Below are 16541 nucleotides of genomic sequence, written 5' to 3'. Positions count from 1 at the left end.
TTCCCTGTGTGCACGCGGTTATTCCGCCCAGGAATACGCGTGGGACGCCGGCTGTGTCCCCCATGGAGACACCGATGCCGGGGAGCGCTGGCACCTGCGCCGGTCCGCCCTGCAGCCCGGGCGACTCTCCGAAAGCCTGCCCCCACCCCACCCCCCACCCGGCTGCTGGGTGCTGGAGCCCCAACTTCCTCCTCGGAGCAAAGCCGCGGCTCTTCTCTCGTTGGCCCCTAAGCCGAGCCCTTCCGCGCTTGCTGGAGCTCTCCGTGCGCTCCCCTCCGCGCAGGGGCCTCCAGCCGGCGCAGCCCTGCTCCTGAAGCTCGGCTCACGCGCCCTTTCCCAGGCTGTGCTGGGCGGGGGGCCGATCGGGGTTTCTCCTCTGGCCACCGTGCCATGCTCCCGCACTCTTCCTTTTAAAAGTTTGCACACAGTGACTTCATTTTCAAGAGGCCGGTTCTTGGTCCTCAAAGAACTTGTCTGGGGGAACACTTGTCTGGGTTAACTTTCTTATGTGGTTTCAAAGTCACGGAAAACTGGCACGAACCGTAAAAATAACTCCCGTAGTATTCACCAACGATTAACGTTTTTCCCAAATTTGTTTTATCATTCTCTAGATGGATAGAGGTTTCCAAGTGCATCCCAGTTGTGTGCTTTGTAGTTATTTCCCCTGTCCAGGACCACACGTGGCAATCAGTTGTTCTTTTGTAGTATTCTTTTATCTGGAACGGTTTCTCAGCCTTTCTTTCATGATTCTAATATGTTGGAAGAATACAAGCCAGCTATCTTCTAGAATGTTCCTCAATTTGAGTTCCTCTAATGCTTTCTCATGATTAAATTCAGGTTATGTATTTTTTGCAGAATGCCATAGAAATGAATGCCAAATTCAGGTTATGTATTTTTTGCAGAATGCCATAGCTAAGCCCTCTTGCGTATGTTATGTCAGTGGGCACATACTGTTGGTTTGTCCCATTGGGATAATTTTGATCACTTGGCTAAGGTGGAGTCTGCTGTCTCTCCGCTGTAAATCGATGACTTCTGTTGTGATTAATAAGTAATTGGTGAAAAGATACTTTGAAATTACATAATGATCCTTTTTCCACCAAACTTTCGCCAATGAATTTAACATCCACAGGAATCTCAAGAATGATTATCACACAGCTTGGTAATGATTGCAATTTACTACATTTCAAACAATGCAAACCCGCTGTGACATTTTCTCAGAAATGACGGATTCATCTAGCAGATAATAGGTGATCAGTAAGTATTATTTACTCTGTTAGGCTTCTTTCTTTTACAGATTAATAAAGAGATTTTCTGTTTCACAGAGTATAGTTAGAAACACTGTTAATTTGACATTGAGATTATTCTTCGTGCTAGCATCTACATCAGTGGCTGTCATATATTAGCAATAAGTTTTGGAGTTAACAAAGAAAAATCTCCAAACACACACACACACACACTACATACATGTAAGACTGAAGAGTTATAAATGTGAGCAGCTAATACTTACTGTTCTCACCAACGCATGGTTGTCACTTGTAAGACCAGAGAGATTTAAAGATCAGTTATAATATATCCAACTTAAGAAAATCAGATTTTACATTTTTAAAAACATTTTTTAAACTGCACCTCTAGGACCCAGCTGAGGACCCTCAATGGCTGCCCTGCCCCCTCTCAGATTTTACATTTCAAAATAAAGTTTAAGAAAAAAATTTTTTATGATTTTTTCTTTTTTTTTAAAGACTTCATTTGTTTATTTGACAGAGAGAGACAGCGAGAGCGGGAACACGAGCAGGGGGAGTGGGAGAGGGAGAAGCAGGCTTCCTGCGGAGCAAGGAGTCCAATGTGGAGCTCGATCCCAGGACCCTGGGATCAAGACCTTAGCCAAAGGCAGACACTTAACGACTGAGCCACGCAGGCGCCCCAAGAAAAAAAATTTAAGATTTATTTATTTTAGAGAGAGAGAGAGAGGGCACGCACCCGTAAATGAGGGGAGGGACAGAGGGAGACGGAGAAAGAATCCCAAGCGGACTCCACCACTGAGCGCAGAGTCCAATGGGGGGCTTGATCCCACAACTCCGAGATCACCACTAGAAGTAAAACCAAGAGCCCTATGCCCAACCAACTGAGCCCCCCAGGTGCCCCAAGGAAAAAAAAAATTTTTTAAAGAAAAATCCTGAGAAGGGGCAACAGGAGTAGCTGCAATTCCATGTATGACCACCAGATGGTGGAACAAGCTAAGTAGCTCCTCAAAAAAAAAAAAAAACCAAAACCAAACACCCTTGTCTGGCCTGAGTTAGAATCTAATTGCCTTAAATTGCCTCCAAAACCTTGGATTTTGTCAGTTTGTCAGGGGAGCCTAGGTCAGTCAGTTCTGGGCAAATTCAAAATAGACAAGCTAGGGAAGAATTCACAAGAGATTTAGCTGAATTGGCATTGGCTTAATTCTCAAACTAGGTGGTTTGAGAATTCATATTATATTACATTACATTACATATTTTTTATTTTTTGTGTTACATATAAAATAAAATATAATAATCCACTTGGAAATATATGTTGTGTATTACATATGAAGTTATTATAATTCAAGATATAGTATTCTTTATGCCTTAAATATTACAGCATTAAGGCTAATTTTTTAAAGATTTTTATTTACTTATTGGACAGAGAGAGAGACACAGCGAGAGAGGGAACACAAGCAGGGGGAGTGGGAGAGGGAGAAGCAGGCTTCCTGCTGAGGAGGGAGCCCAATGTGCGGCTCCATCCCAGGACCCTGGGATCATGACCTGAGCTGAAGGCAGACGCTTAAGGACTGAGTCACCCAGGCGCCCTAAGGCTAATTTTTTTTTAAAGATTTATTTATTTGAGAGAGAGAGCAGGGAGCAGGGAGGGGCAGAGGAAGAGGGAGAGAGAGAATCCCAAGCAGACTCCCCACTGAGCGTGGAGCCCAAGGCGGGCTTTATCCCACGACCCTGAGCCAAAATCAAGAGTCGGACACCAACCGACTGCGCCACCCGGGTGCCCCAAGCATGAAGTCTAATTTTTAAAGGAAAGACTGAGGCTATGTCTCTGCTCTCTGACAACTTGATACAGGATTTTTCTGAATTACTCAAATAACGTCGATTGAATTATTCAAAACACACTGATCAAGTGGAAGGGTATTTTTAACCTCAATTATCCATACCTATGCCATTTCTTTACTTCTTTCTCTGAAGCAGAGAAAGAGGATTCATATCACTTGCAGAAACAGTAGAATGGTGGCTACCAGGGGCTTGGGGTTGGCGAAATTGCAGAGATGTTGGTCAAAGGGTACAAACATACAATTAGAAGATGAATAAGTTGATTATAGTCAACAATACTGTATTATATACTTCAAAGTTGCTGAGAAACTAGATCATAAGTGTTCCCACCAAAGAAAAAAGAAATGATAATTACGGGATGGGATGTGTTAGCTAACACAACAGTAGCAATCCCATTGCAATATGTAGGTGTATCATTAAGTTGTACACCTTAAACTTACGTGCAATATTATAAGTCAATTATAACTCAATTAAAAAAAAAAAGAGGAGGGGCACCTGGCTGGCTCAGTCAGTAGAGCATGTGACTCTTGATCTCAGGGTCCTGAGTTTGAGCCCCACGTTGGGAACGGAGATTACTTTAAAAAAAATTTAAAAGAGGATTCAGATCAAACTGAATCAAGGCTAATGGGGCAAATCGAAATCATGCACCACCTGACGGAATGCAGTGAAGAGAACACAGCATCACTTCTGTGATATCCCTGCCAAAGATGCGTGACCTGGATTTAATCATGAAGAAACAGCAGATAAGCCAAAATTAGGGACATTCCACAAAATAGCTGGCCTGTGATCTTCGAAAGCAAGTGTCGGGGTCTTGCAAGTCAAGGACAAGCTGAGGAACCATTCCAGATTAGAGAAGAATGGACAGGACAAATAAAGTCACACATGATCCTGGACTAGATCATTCTGCTTAAAAAAAAAAAAAGAAACAAAGAAACAAAAAAGAATAAGAAAAGGAACAGCTGGTGACTTGCCTGGAGTCAGTCTGAGGATCAGATGATACTAACATTATCAGTGCTAATGTCCCGATGTAGATGGTTGTGTTGTGGTCAAGCAGGAGAACGTCCTGGTTTGTGGAAAACACACACTAACTTCTTTAGGGGTATCGGGACAACAGGTCAGCCACTTACACGAAACTGGCTCAGGAATAAGTTATCTGTACTGTACTTGAGACTTAAGTTTGCAGTCGTTGAAAAATCATTAAAAAGAGAATTCCAAAGAAAGTCCAAGCAGTTAAAAATACACCCGTGATTTCCTGGCCTGACTCAGAGGTACTGAATGAGAACGCCAGAGGTGTGGCCTTAAAATGTGTATTTTTAAAAGCATAGTCAGGTTTGGAGAGGAGCTAGTTCCATGGCCTCAGAAAGGAAAGAACAGCTTGTACGTGCAAGCCAATTTCCTTCCATCATCTTTTCATCAAGATCATCGCTGGCTGGGGCAGCTTAAGAAATCTGTTCAGTACAAGTTGCCTGGTTCAGTTAAGCCTCCTGAGGCTCCCAGAGGGGAGGACTTCTGGGAGCCTAGCCTGGTCCAGGGCCACGCTCTCGGTGTCCCCTTTTCTTTGACCGTTAAGACACAGCCTCGGGTTATAGAAGCTGTGGCTTGTGGTGGGGGGCCTGGGGGGTCTCCTTCCCTCCTTTACAATCCCCGGGGAACACTGCTAGAGTTCTACTTTGCTCAGCACAAGGATTGCTGCTGCCCCTTTTCTTTCCTGCCCGGACCCAAATGTTGTCACAGCTTCTCCTAGTGAGTCCTTATGTACCCATACAACCCCTAAAAGTCACTTCAGGGAGCCCCAGGAGCACCACCTTCAAGAGGACCTTACAAGGGCTTCAAAAATGGCTCCTCATGGTTGCGTGCAACTCTGAACATACTAAAAACCAATGAACGGTACTCTTCAAATGGATGCATTGGGTGCCTTGTGACTTAGATCTCAATAAAGTTGTTTAAAGAAAATTGCTCCCTGTCTATACCAGTCCAGCCTCACCCCATGGTTCAGTTTTCTGGATGTCATTCTTCCCACACTTCTGAGCTCTCACATGTGCTGTTCTTTCTGTTCCCTACAATGTCCATTGCCAAATTTCTACCCACTCTTTCAATCTGAATTCAAGTCCTTTGTCCTGTGCAGCCGCCCTGACTCCCTAAGCAAAGGAAGTGACTCTGTCCTCAGGGCTCCCTCCACCCTGTTGTGTCTCTCTGCTGTAAGACTCCCCACCCACCCCCACCCTGTGCCGTGACTGACAAGTCTCTGACCCATGTGTGGGTCTACGAGCTTCGTCTCTAGCTCAGGGACCAGGACTGGTAAGGGCTTCTGTGGAAGGTTGTTACGTAATTAAAACACAATGATGTTAGAATACGGGCCGTAGCCCAGGGAGAGCAGGCTTGAATCAGAAACCTTGGGCCAGCAAGGATAACATAGAGACCCCAGGGGCCTCATGCGATAAAGTAGCACGCTACAAAGAAGGTAGTCATTCACATAAAGCTCACCCACCTTATCATGTGGAACTAATAATAGCTACCACTTACGAAGTACTTAAAACATGACATACACTATACTTAGAACGCTATGCATTGTCTCGTCTTAAGGGCCTCAATTTCCCCATTGAAAATCCCAGTGTCCGCATGCACGCTTTCATTAAATTGATTTCCCTGAGACTACCTCTGTGGTGGGAGAATAGAATCTCACCCTCACCCGAGGGAGAGTCTGTAAGAGCCGAGAGAAACTGTAGATAATGCCAAAAGGGGAGACGACACTGCTTCATGGCAAAGCCCCATGCCTTAGCTCCGTATCTAACAATTACGCAAAAGTGTAATTTTCAAAAAGTGAAAAGCAAATATAGGGAGAATAACGGCATTCCGGTGGACCCTCCCACTGTCCACAACTAGAAAACTGGGAGGAAAAAAGAACCTGTGTTCAGACATTGGGCCACAGGCAGTGCGGGCCGAAGAGGAAGGAGGCGCTCTGCGGGATCACCCACCTCCTGCCTGGAGTGCCCAGAGGGGCTCACCCAAAGACTGCAGCTTCACTACTGTTGAGGAGACAGAGACTGGAAAGGCGAGAGCTGGGGAGAGCTACCCCCAAGTTGCCTGTGAGTTCCCAGGCTCAGCCCCCCGGCTTGCCTGTGTCAGGGAAGAACGCAAACCTCTTCTCTCCCCTTACTAGGTCCTGGCCGGGGGTGCTGTACATCAGACCGGCAAAAGATTAACAAGAGAAACGTTGTGAAGTTGTTGTGTTTTTTTTTTATCAGAGAGAGATTGTACACAAGCAGGGGGAGCGGCAGACAGAGGGAGAAGCAGACTCCCTGCTGAGCAAGGAGCCCAACACGGGACTTGATCCCAGGACCCTGGGATCACGACCTGAGCCGAAGGCAGACGCTTCACTGGCTGAGCCACCCAGGCTTCCCAACAAGAGAAATGTTTTGAGCAGGAATATAACGTGGTACCAAGGCTCCAGTGTAAGGTTTGGCAATTTCCATGCCACACACATGCATTTGCTGGATGATCCAGTCATTCCCCTCTTAGGAAGAAGAGCGAAGACTTCTGTCTGTGAAGGTTACAGCGGCTTCACTCTTAATTGTCACAAATGGGAAATAACAGGAAAACGGGACACGAAAAAGCCTAGGAAGGGACAAACCACTGATCTGTGCTGCCGTGTTGCGGACCCCCCTCAGGGCACCGGTGAGAGCAAGTCTGACATAGAAGAGTAGATGACTTCATGTATATGAGACTCTGGAAAAGACGAGTCTCACCTACCATGACAGAAGGATCATGTGTTGCCTGGGGCCCAGATTGGAGTTGACTAGAAAGGGGCCCAGGGCCGTTCTGGGTTGATGGAAATGTCTGTACTTTGTGCCAGTGGCTATGCTGGTGTGTACATTCAATTCAACTCTCCTTGAATTCTACCTTTAAATGGGTACATTTTGTTACATGTAATAAGGTATTCAATAAAGTTGGTAGCAAATATACAAAATAAAGCTGTTTCAAACTTAGCTGCTAGGTGAGGGAGACCGCAGACTAATAAAGTTGTTTCAAAAAAAGGCCATGAGAAGGAGAAGCAAATATATACCCCCTGGAAGAATTAATACAGAAACAAGACTGCAAAATGAATACGAAACAAAGTTGTAAGGTTTGGATTGTAATCTTCCTACTTGCATCTCTAGGACACAACATTCGTTTGCCAAGAATCCTGCATCTCTCTCAGATTTCTAGAATTGAACACCTGCCCTTAGAACTTGATTAAAGCCCCAAATTCCACCACGTGACTAAACCTACTCACACTCAGCAGGTTTCTGAACAAGCAAATGGTAAACTCTCTGCCTCATTTCTAAACGTTGGGTAATTCTTTCTTACAATTAGAACTTTGGAGATGTGTAAAACGCGTGCTGGGGAGAAACAATTTTCTACAAAGCCTTTCATTTGTTTTTACTGTTCTCAGCAGGGAAAAGGGTTTGAGTTATTTTTACTCTCTCCCCTCCCCACCAGCTCAGACTGTAACTCATTTGCATATTTTGCATGATTTCAATGAAGAAAAGGTCAAGTTTCTTTTTGCAAAAAGAATTTCACTTTGCTTCTGACAGCTCAGTGTTACATGTAGACATAGGTTACTTTTTTTTTAAAGAATTTATTTATTTATTTGACAGAGAGATACACAGCAAGAGAGGGAACGCAAGCCAGGGGAGTGGGAGAGGGAGAAGCAGGCTTCCCGCCGAGCAGGGAGCCCAATGGTGGGCTCGATCCCAGGACTCCTGGGATCATGACCTGAGCCGAGGGCAGACGCTTAACGACTCAGCCACCCAGGTGCCCCGACATAGGTTACTTTATAAAAATTTTCATAGCCATTCTTCAGACTCAGTAGACAATTATTTTCATGAACATTTCCAAAAATATTATTGGACACAGTAAATTAATATTAATTGTTTTTACTTGGCAAAGATGAGCTGGAATTAACAGTATTTCAATTTTCCCAGCTTCTTCTGACTATGCTGTGTTACATGGGATGCCTCTTAGTCAAAGAGTAACAAGTACATTTCAGAGTCATGTGCTAATTCTTGGTAGTACTACCCTGAAATTTTGAACTCTTGGTGTTCTGCCCAGAAATTCAGTGCATGAATGATTTTGATGACCAGGTAACAAATCATTTGCAAACTGACTACTTTAAGTTATTTTTTTTCAATGAAACTGAAGGAAGTCCTGCTGAGTTGTTAGTTGATAAATCACTATAAATGATTTTTTATATCACCATTTGATTTTTGTTATAGATGTCCAGAGACTTGAGAGGCACTGACCATCTACTGACTGTTTCTCAACATTTACATGCAAAAACTGAAACGAGGGGTAGGACTGGTGCTCAATCTCTCTCACTCAAGCAAAAAATATATGGGGCACCTGTCTGGCTCAGTCGATGGAGTGTGCGACCCTTGATCTTGGGGTTATGAGTTCAAGTCCCCCGTTGGGCACAGAGCTTACTTTAAGAAAAGTATTTACAGATTCATAAAATAACTAACACATTTATTTTATTATGAGATTTATTTTCAAAAAAACTTTTATGTCAATTTAATGTTTCTCAAAATTTATAGTATATTTGTGATGTTTTGGTCAATTATGTGCCAATAATAACTTTAATGATAAATCAACAAAGAAGAAAAACATTCTAAGAATTTGTGGGCTTCAGAAGTTTCTTTTTTTTAAATTTCAATTTGTGTAGATATTTTTATCGAAAGGAAATATGTCAGATGATCAGCAAAAAAATAAAATAAAATCTGGTGCAGGAAGTAGAATGGGAATATGACCTTTTTTTTTTTAGATTTATGTATTTATTTGAGAGAGAGAGAGCACAAGCAGGAGGGGGCAGAGGGAGAGGGAGAGAGAATCTGAAGCAGACTCCACACTGCATGGGGAGCCCAACGCAAGGCTCAATCTCATGACCTTGAGATCACGACCTGAGCCAAAACCAAGAGTCAGATGCTTAACCGACTGTGCCCCCCAGGTGCCTCAGGGAATATGACTTTAAGGTTCAAGGAAAGTTTGTACATGTATGTTTCTAATGGGTTACAGTAGCATGGTATTTACATTCCCCCTTGGATACAGTTTAAAAGTAACACTTTTACATTAAAATTGCAGTATTTATAAATGCTAGGATTTACATCTTTTGCAACTACTTAAGTTGAAAACATTTAGCTATCTATATAAAGCCCAAAAAGGAATACGTGTCATTTTTGAGAATTCTTCAAAAAGTCTTCAGGTCATTGGTGACATATAGACAGCTTCTCGGGAAATGGAATTCCAGTCAGGATGGGGGTAAATTCAAGCTTTGACATGTCCCTTCTGTTCCAAATCAGAACAATGGTGGAGAAAACATAAAAGAGAGAAACTAAAAATATATATAATAATATGCAAAAAATAAGATAAATGATACCCTTGACCAGAAACAGAAGACACAGAACTGAAGCTGGAAGGAGAGTGAGGTCCTGAACTTGGCAGAGGAGGGTGGGGGTCAAATCCAGGCAGGAACAGACCCTGGAGATGTACCATGTTAGGCATGAAAGGACATGCAACCAGTGGACAGGGTCCAGACTCACATTGTGTCCCCCACTTGCGAACAGGGACCAGGAAAAGGTGTCCTAACAAACTCATGGACCGTGTGTAGCGCAAAACCTCCCAACATCCTTCCAAATAGGCATGATCACCCTTGTGGGAGGCAATACAATGGCCCCACAGATGTCAACATCCTAATCCCTGGAACCTGGGCAGATGTGACCTTGCCTGGCAAAAGGGGTCTGCAGGTGTGATTGAATTAAGGGTCTGGAGAGGGGACACGGCCTTGGATGATCCAGGTGGGCCCAGTGTGGTCTCGAAGGTCCTCCCGAAAGGAGTCAGGAGTGTTGCTGTCAGAGATGTGACATCGAAAGCTGATGGCCCAGAAGGAGATTTGGGGAGGCTCTACCACCAGCTGTGAGGATGAGGAAGGGGCCGCAAGCCAAGGAAAGCAGGCATCCTTAGAAGCTGGAAAAAGCAGAGAATGGATTCTCCTTCAGACCCTCCAGAAGGAACACAGCCCCGTGGACGCTTTGATTTTAGGACTGCTGTCTTCCAGAACTTTAAGAGAATACATTTGCATCGTTTAAGCAATTGAGGTTGGGGTGATTTGTTACTGCAGCAACAGGAAAAGAATACAGCTCCCATTTGACAGATGAGATAACCGAGGCTCGTCAGAGGTCTCCCAGTTAGTGAGAGGAGAGCTGGCACCTATGCAGACGCTGGCTGGCTTCAAAGTCCACACGCTCTCCCCGACTGGGCCTGGTGCGTGCCTGTATCTCAGGGCTAGCTGGGCCTCCGACAGGGGATCAGCAGGGCCACCCTGGGCCAAGCCCAGCCCTGCTCAGAGACAGGTGCCCCTCCGAAGGCACAGCCCTCCAGAGGAGACATTCTGCCCTTGAGCAGCTGTGATCACTGCCAGAAGCCTGTGCTGCGGCGTTACAGCCCGCTAGACCTTGCCCGGCTGGGCCTCAGTGCCTGGGACCAGACGCTGTGCAACAACTCTCCTGGCTGGAGAGTCTAACTCACGCCAAGCTCCCAGCCCCTCCACTGCCAGGCTGATGCAGTTTAAAAAAAATGTCAGCTTTTTGCAGAACTTCTGCTCCATTATCAGATGTTGGGGGCCAGCCCCTGAGAGCTCTTCTAAGTACTTCTTCCAATTGAGGTGGGTGATGTCAGCTCTGGGAACAGCGTGTGCTGGAAATAAATTTCCTTTTAGAGGGACATGTCTGAGCCAGAGCAGTCAGGAAAAAGTGGGTCAGCGCTTCGCTTTTTTTTTTTTTTTTTTTAAACAAGTACACTCATAACCAGAGCTTTATTTGGGCACAAAGCCAAATACCCTTGGCCTTTTCAAGGCTCCACCGTCCTGCCCATGTTCCGGCCAGAGACGGTGGAAAATGGTCTTAGGCTGATTCAGGCGAGCAGGGCGGGCAGTCTGGCCCCCCCGTGCCGCAGCTCAAGGCGGAGACGGCACCGAGCCCTCGCTCCCCAGGCGTGCGTTCATTCTCTATCACTGCTGTAATGAACTGCCACGAAGGTGGAGGCGTAAAGCCCCAGAACGTATCATCATACAGTTGTGTAATGTGGAAGTCCGGTAGGCAGCGGGGAGCGTGGTCCGCAAAATTCAGTTCCCGGCAGTTTTAGGGCCGAGACCCTGCTTCCTTGCCGGCAGCTCACCGGCGCCCAGGTCCACTCCAGAGGCCCCTGCACCAACCCCAAGGCCAGAAGCCCGCGTGCAGTCCCTCCCGCAGCACAGGCTCTCCTGCCATCCCTGCTGTCGAACCCCTCCCACTTTTGCCTGCCTCTTCCTTTTCTAAGGGCTCCCGTGCCTACTCTGGGCCCCCCTGGATAATCGGGATAACCTCGCCAACTCAAGGTGGGAGCGTTAGCACTCGGCAAACTCCCTTTTGCCCTGCGAGGAGCATATCCACAGATGCTGGGATGGGGGCCCTGAGATCTTGGAGAGCACTGTTCAGCCCACCACGGGCCGGAAGCACGCCGACTGCAGCCCTCAGGGGAAGAACAGGCTCAGTGACGAGACATAGCTGGCATTTAGGGAAAGCCTGACGGGCTGTACATATTGACTCCTGACCCTCACACCACCTGTGCAGACAGGTCATCCTCCACTTAGTGCTCCGGGAGACTGCAGCTCAGAGGATGGAAGCGATATGTCCCCTGACGAAGTCCTAGTAAGAGGCAGAACCCAGGTCTGTCAGATTTCAAAGACCAGAGAGGCCAGTGTGAACCTACAGTTAGTAAACGGTATCGTTGGGACAGTTCACGCTCACCCCAGAGCCTGTGATGGGGCTGGTGCGGAGGCTTAGCCTCTCCTCACCACTGTCGGAGGGCCACTTCTGCCCTCAATTCTGTCCCTTTGTTCTGGAACACTCCCTCCCCCCTGGCCTGAGCACTGCTCTCCTGGGACCCGGCTCACTTGCCCAGTGCACCTGTCAGGGTGGGTGCAGCCCCGCCTCCTCCAGCAGCCTGGGAGCTCCCCCCCCAACCCACTCAGTAACCCCAGCACAGGCCTGAAATGTGAGTGGCTCTGAGGCAAAAACCACATTAGCAACTGACCTTGTCCTCCGCCCCACGTCCTGCTCATACACACCTGGCCTTGCTGCTGTGGGTGGCGGGGGGAGGGGGGCGCAGTGTCCTGAGCTAGAGCCAGGGGGGCAGGGGCCCACAGTGGCTGCCAGCTTCCCACACTGGGGCTTCCCGCGCGGGGTGCCACCACTCAGCTGTGGGACGTTGTCCCTCTTTGGCTCCCAGTTTCCTGGTCTACACAAGGGGGCTAACACAGCACCTTGTAGATCCATCAGCAGGGTTGTTGGTGCTCAGTGGTGCCCACGTAAAGGCTAGCTGTTGCCGTAGTATTAGGATTCTTTTAAGCATTTTTCTAAAGATTTAGTTATTTATTTAGGAGAGAGAGAGACAGGTGTGAGTCGGGGGGAGAGGCAGAGGGACAGAGAGAATCTTGAGCAGACTCCCCACTGAGCCTGGACCCCCGTTGCAGGGCTCGATCCCACGACCCTGAGATCATGACCTGAGCCAAAATTGAGAGTCAGCCGCTTAACTGACTGCACCACCCAGGCGCCCCAGTGCTAGTATTCTTTTTAAAGAGTTCAGAGTTAGCGAGAAGTGTGTCTGAATGCTACTTGTCCACTTGGTGGCTGCGTGACCTTGGGCCCGAGCCTCCAGCTTCATCTGTAAAATGCAGACCTGGTGCTTCCTTCAGGGCAGCTGTGGAGGTGAAAGGCCTCAGAGCCTGCAGAGAGCCCAGCAGGGGCTGCACATAGTAGGTATGCTCACTACTACTGCTGCCCGAATCCCCCACATACCGACAGAGGCAGAATCTACTTCATCATGTGCACTCTGACGAAGTCACCCTCACCTCCTTCGTCCATGCAGTAAGCAACTCCTAGGGACCTGCCACGTGCCAGGGCCCATGTGGGGTCTGTAGTCAGGCCCAGGGATTGCCCCTGGGAAGGGGGTAGAGGTACTTGGTCAACTGTGTCCAGTGCCCCTCATGACTCCAAGATGGTTGCAGCAGCTCCAGGCATCACACCATCATCTATCAAACGAGGAAAAAGGGATTGTTTAGTCTCACACTTCTTTTCTTTTAATTGAGGTATAATTCACATAAATAAAATGTGCCATTTTAAAGAATACAATTGAGGGCGCCTGGGTGGCTCAGTCGTTAAGCATCTGTCTTCGGCTCGGGTTATGATCCCAGGGTCCTGGGATCAAACCCCACATCAGGCTCCCTGCTCCGCGGGAAGCCTGCTTCTCCCTCTCCCACTCCCCCTGCTTGTGTTCCCTCTCTCGCTGTGTCTCTCTCTGTCAAATAAATAAATAAAATCTTAAAAAAAAAATACAATTGAGTAGTGTTTGGTATATAACCATTTCTAAGTGTACAGCTCAGTGGTATTAAGCACATTCATATTGTTGGGCCACCGTCACCACCATCCCTCCCCAGAACTCTCTTCATCTTGCAAACTGAAACTCTGTACTCATGAAACACTAACTCCCCAAAACCTCCTTCCCCTTAGCCCCTGGCAAACACCATTCTACTTTCTGTCTTTATGATTTTGATGACTCTGAGTCCCACTTGCACTTTTAAAGCCCCTGGTGATGACACTAGGCACATCGGATAATATTGGATAATCTCCCCATGTTAACGTCAGTTGATTAGCTACCTAATTTAATCTGCAACCTTAATTCCCCTTTGCCACACATCCTAACATACTCACAGGTTTCTGGCTTTGGGTCAGGAACATCTCTGGGGACCGTAATTCAGCCTACCACATGGTGTGAGGGAGAACGAGCGGGCCTGCCGTGTGGACACCCACCTCCAGATATCTGGGTAATTTTTCGTACTCCTGGAGCAGCAAGGGCGGCTGGTCCAAGTGAATTTATGCTCTTATTTTTTCACTCCTGAAATAAATCTGCCTTAGTCGATATCTTCAATATAGATTCAGGAGAGAACACTCAAAAAAGTATATTTCCACGGAAAGTTCATAGCAAAGCCAGAACTCTGTGTTCTCCTGTCTGGATGACGAGGGATTTCTCATTAAAAGGCACATAGTTGATTTCATAAGAGGGGAAAAGGTGGTTTCTGAGAGCGGCCCTGGGTGGATCGATTTAATGCACTCAGAGAAGAATGTTCTGTGGCCTTGTGGCCATGGCATTTTCCCCTGACTGTTGATTGAAAGATGTTTTTTCATCAACTTTAAAGCCTTATTTCTCTGATCTCTATTTGGATCCCTTGAAATAAACTGTGGACGAGCCTTAAATCCCTTCCCCAGGGGCACTAAATCTTGACTACGTGAGCTGCTCTCATTCTATGAACATTTGCTGAGCCCCTACTATGTGCCAGGCCCCATGCCAGCCTCACGAACAAGCAAAGGCCACTGCTTTCCAGAATGCGAGGCTAGCCTTGTACTTGCAGAAGGCACAATGATGAAGTGGGATAAAGTGTCATCATAAGCTGCTGGGTTTTTGGAGTACTTTTCCCTCCCTTGGGCACAGGCATGGTTTAAGCCATGCTTATCTCCCTTCAGATTGAGAATGTCCAGTGTTGTCTTTCGAACACAACATGAGCCTGGACGGCTAAGGGACCTGCTGACATGGGGTAACTAAGAAGTCAATACACCGACGAGTGAGGGTTGACATTGTAGCCATATATTTTTTTAAGTTTTATTTATTTACTTTAGGGAGAGACAGAGCGCATGCACGTGAGCGGGGAGAGGCCGAGGGAGAGGGAGAGAGAATCCCAAGAGCACAGAGCCTGATGCAGGGCTTGATCACACCTGAAATCACGACCTGAGCCCAAAGCAAGAGTCCAGTGCTCAATGGACTGTGCCACCCAGGCGCCTCGCCATATTTTTTTTTAATATATGGCAAGAAAAATAAGGGAAAGAAGAAAAATATTCCATACTTGCACTATTATAACACACGACTACTAACTAAATGTATTTCCTTGCACTAGTCTATAAACAAGGAGCAATCATTAAAAGGAGCAAGAGAAATGCTTTAACATTAAGCAAAAATGCAGGATGCCAAATTGGACAAAGAACAAGAATGAACATACAAACTGAATCTGCCCATGGTAAATGCCTGGGAGGGAACTACCAAACGTGAACTCTGGAGTAGTGGAGGGATGTGGGAAATCTTTATCTCCAAAGCTTCCAGTGATGGCAGTGGGCCCGTGGCTGCAGCTTGGGGAAGAGGAGGGGCTTTGGACTCAACCACATAAGAACTGCAGGAGGAAGAAGCCAGTCTCTGGAGCTGGCTGGCCCAGAATCTGAATCTTATCTCTGCCTCTTCTTTTTTTCCCTCTCTCTCTCTTTATTTCTTTTCTTTTTTTTTAAGATTTTATTTATTTATATAAGACAGAGAGAGAGAGAGAGAGAGAGAGAGCACAAGCAGGGAGGAGGGGCAGTGGCAGAGGGAGAAGCAGACTCTCTGCCGAGCAGGGAGCCCGATGCAGGACTCGATCCCAGCACCCTGAGATCATGACCTGAGCCAAAGGCAGACGCTTCACCTACTGAGAAGCTTAACCAGGAGGCCCCCTCCCTTTTTTTAAGATTTATTTGTTCATGAGAGAGAGAGAGAAAGAGAGAGAAAGAGAGAGCTCATGCGTGCACAAGCAGGAGGGGCAGAGGGAGAGGGAGAGAGAATCCCAAGCAGACTCACCACTGAGCGCTGAGCCCCACATGGCAATGTCGATCCCTTGACCTCGAGGTCATGACCTGAGCCAAAACCAAGAGTCTGATGCTCAACAGACTGCGCCACCCAGGTGCTCCTTTTTTTTTTTTTTTAAGTAGTCTCCTCACCCCAATGTGGGGCTTGAACTCATGACCCTGAGATCAAGAGTCGCACGCTCTACGTCTGAGCCAGGCCAGCGCCCCTCTGCTTCACCACCTGACTCTGTGTGAACCCCAAGGCTGCTCTGAGCCCGTCTCACCCCCTACAGGATGGGCACAGGAGGCCTGATGAGATGACCATGGTCAGGAGACCGCAGTGGCAGGCAGAACATCAGTGGAGCACCAAGTCAGCGCTAGGCACTGGGGCGGGGCTCCACCACGGTCTCTCCCTCTAGGCTACCTTATTGCCATTTTCCAGGCGAGGCAGTGGGGAGTCAACGAAGGTAAGGAACGTTCCCAAGTTTCTCGCAGCCATGAAGGACTGCAGGACACCCGAGGGGCTCTGATCCGAGGCCAGGAGGACCCAGACATCACCGCTTCACACAAGGCTAAGAGCCCTGGCTGAAGGGAGGACAGCCTTCTCACCACTAAAGCACATTTGTTTCTTCTTGCTTTATAATATAGTTGATACTCGTTTTTGGTGCAGTTATTAGAATCGCTGCAAACACTGAATTTTTTTTTTAAGATTTTATTTATTTATTTGAGAGAGAGAGAATGAGAGAGAGAG

Source organism: Eumetopias jubatus, unplaced genomic scaffold, assembly GCF_037043125.1.
Source record: "Eumetopias jubatus isolate StellerSeaLion01/CBP00866 unplaced genomic scaffold, mEumJub1_p1.0 scaffold_4, whole genome shotgun sequence".
NCBI classification, from domain to species: Eukaryota; Metazoa; Chordata; class Mammalia; order Carnivora; family Otariidae; genus Eumetopias; species Eumetopias jubatus.
This window is presented reverse-complemented; position numbering follows the sequence as displayed.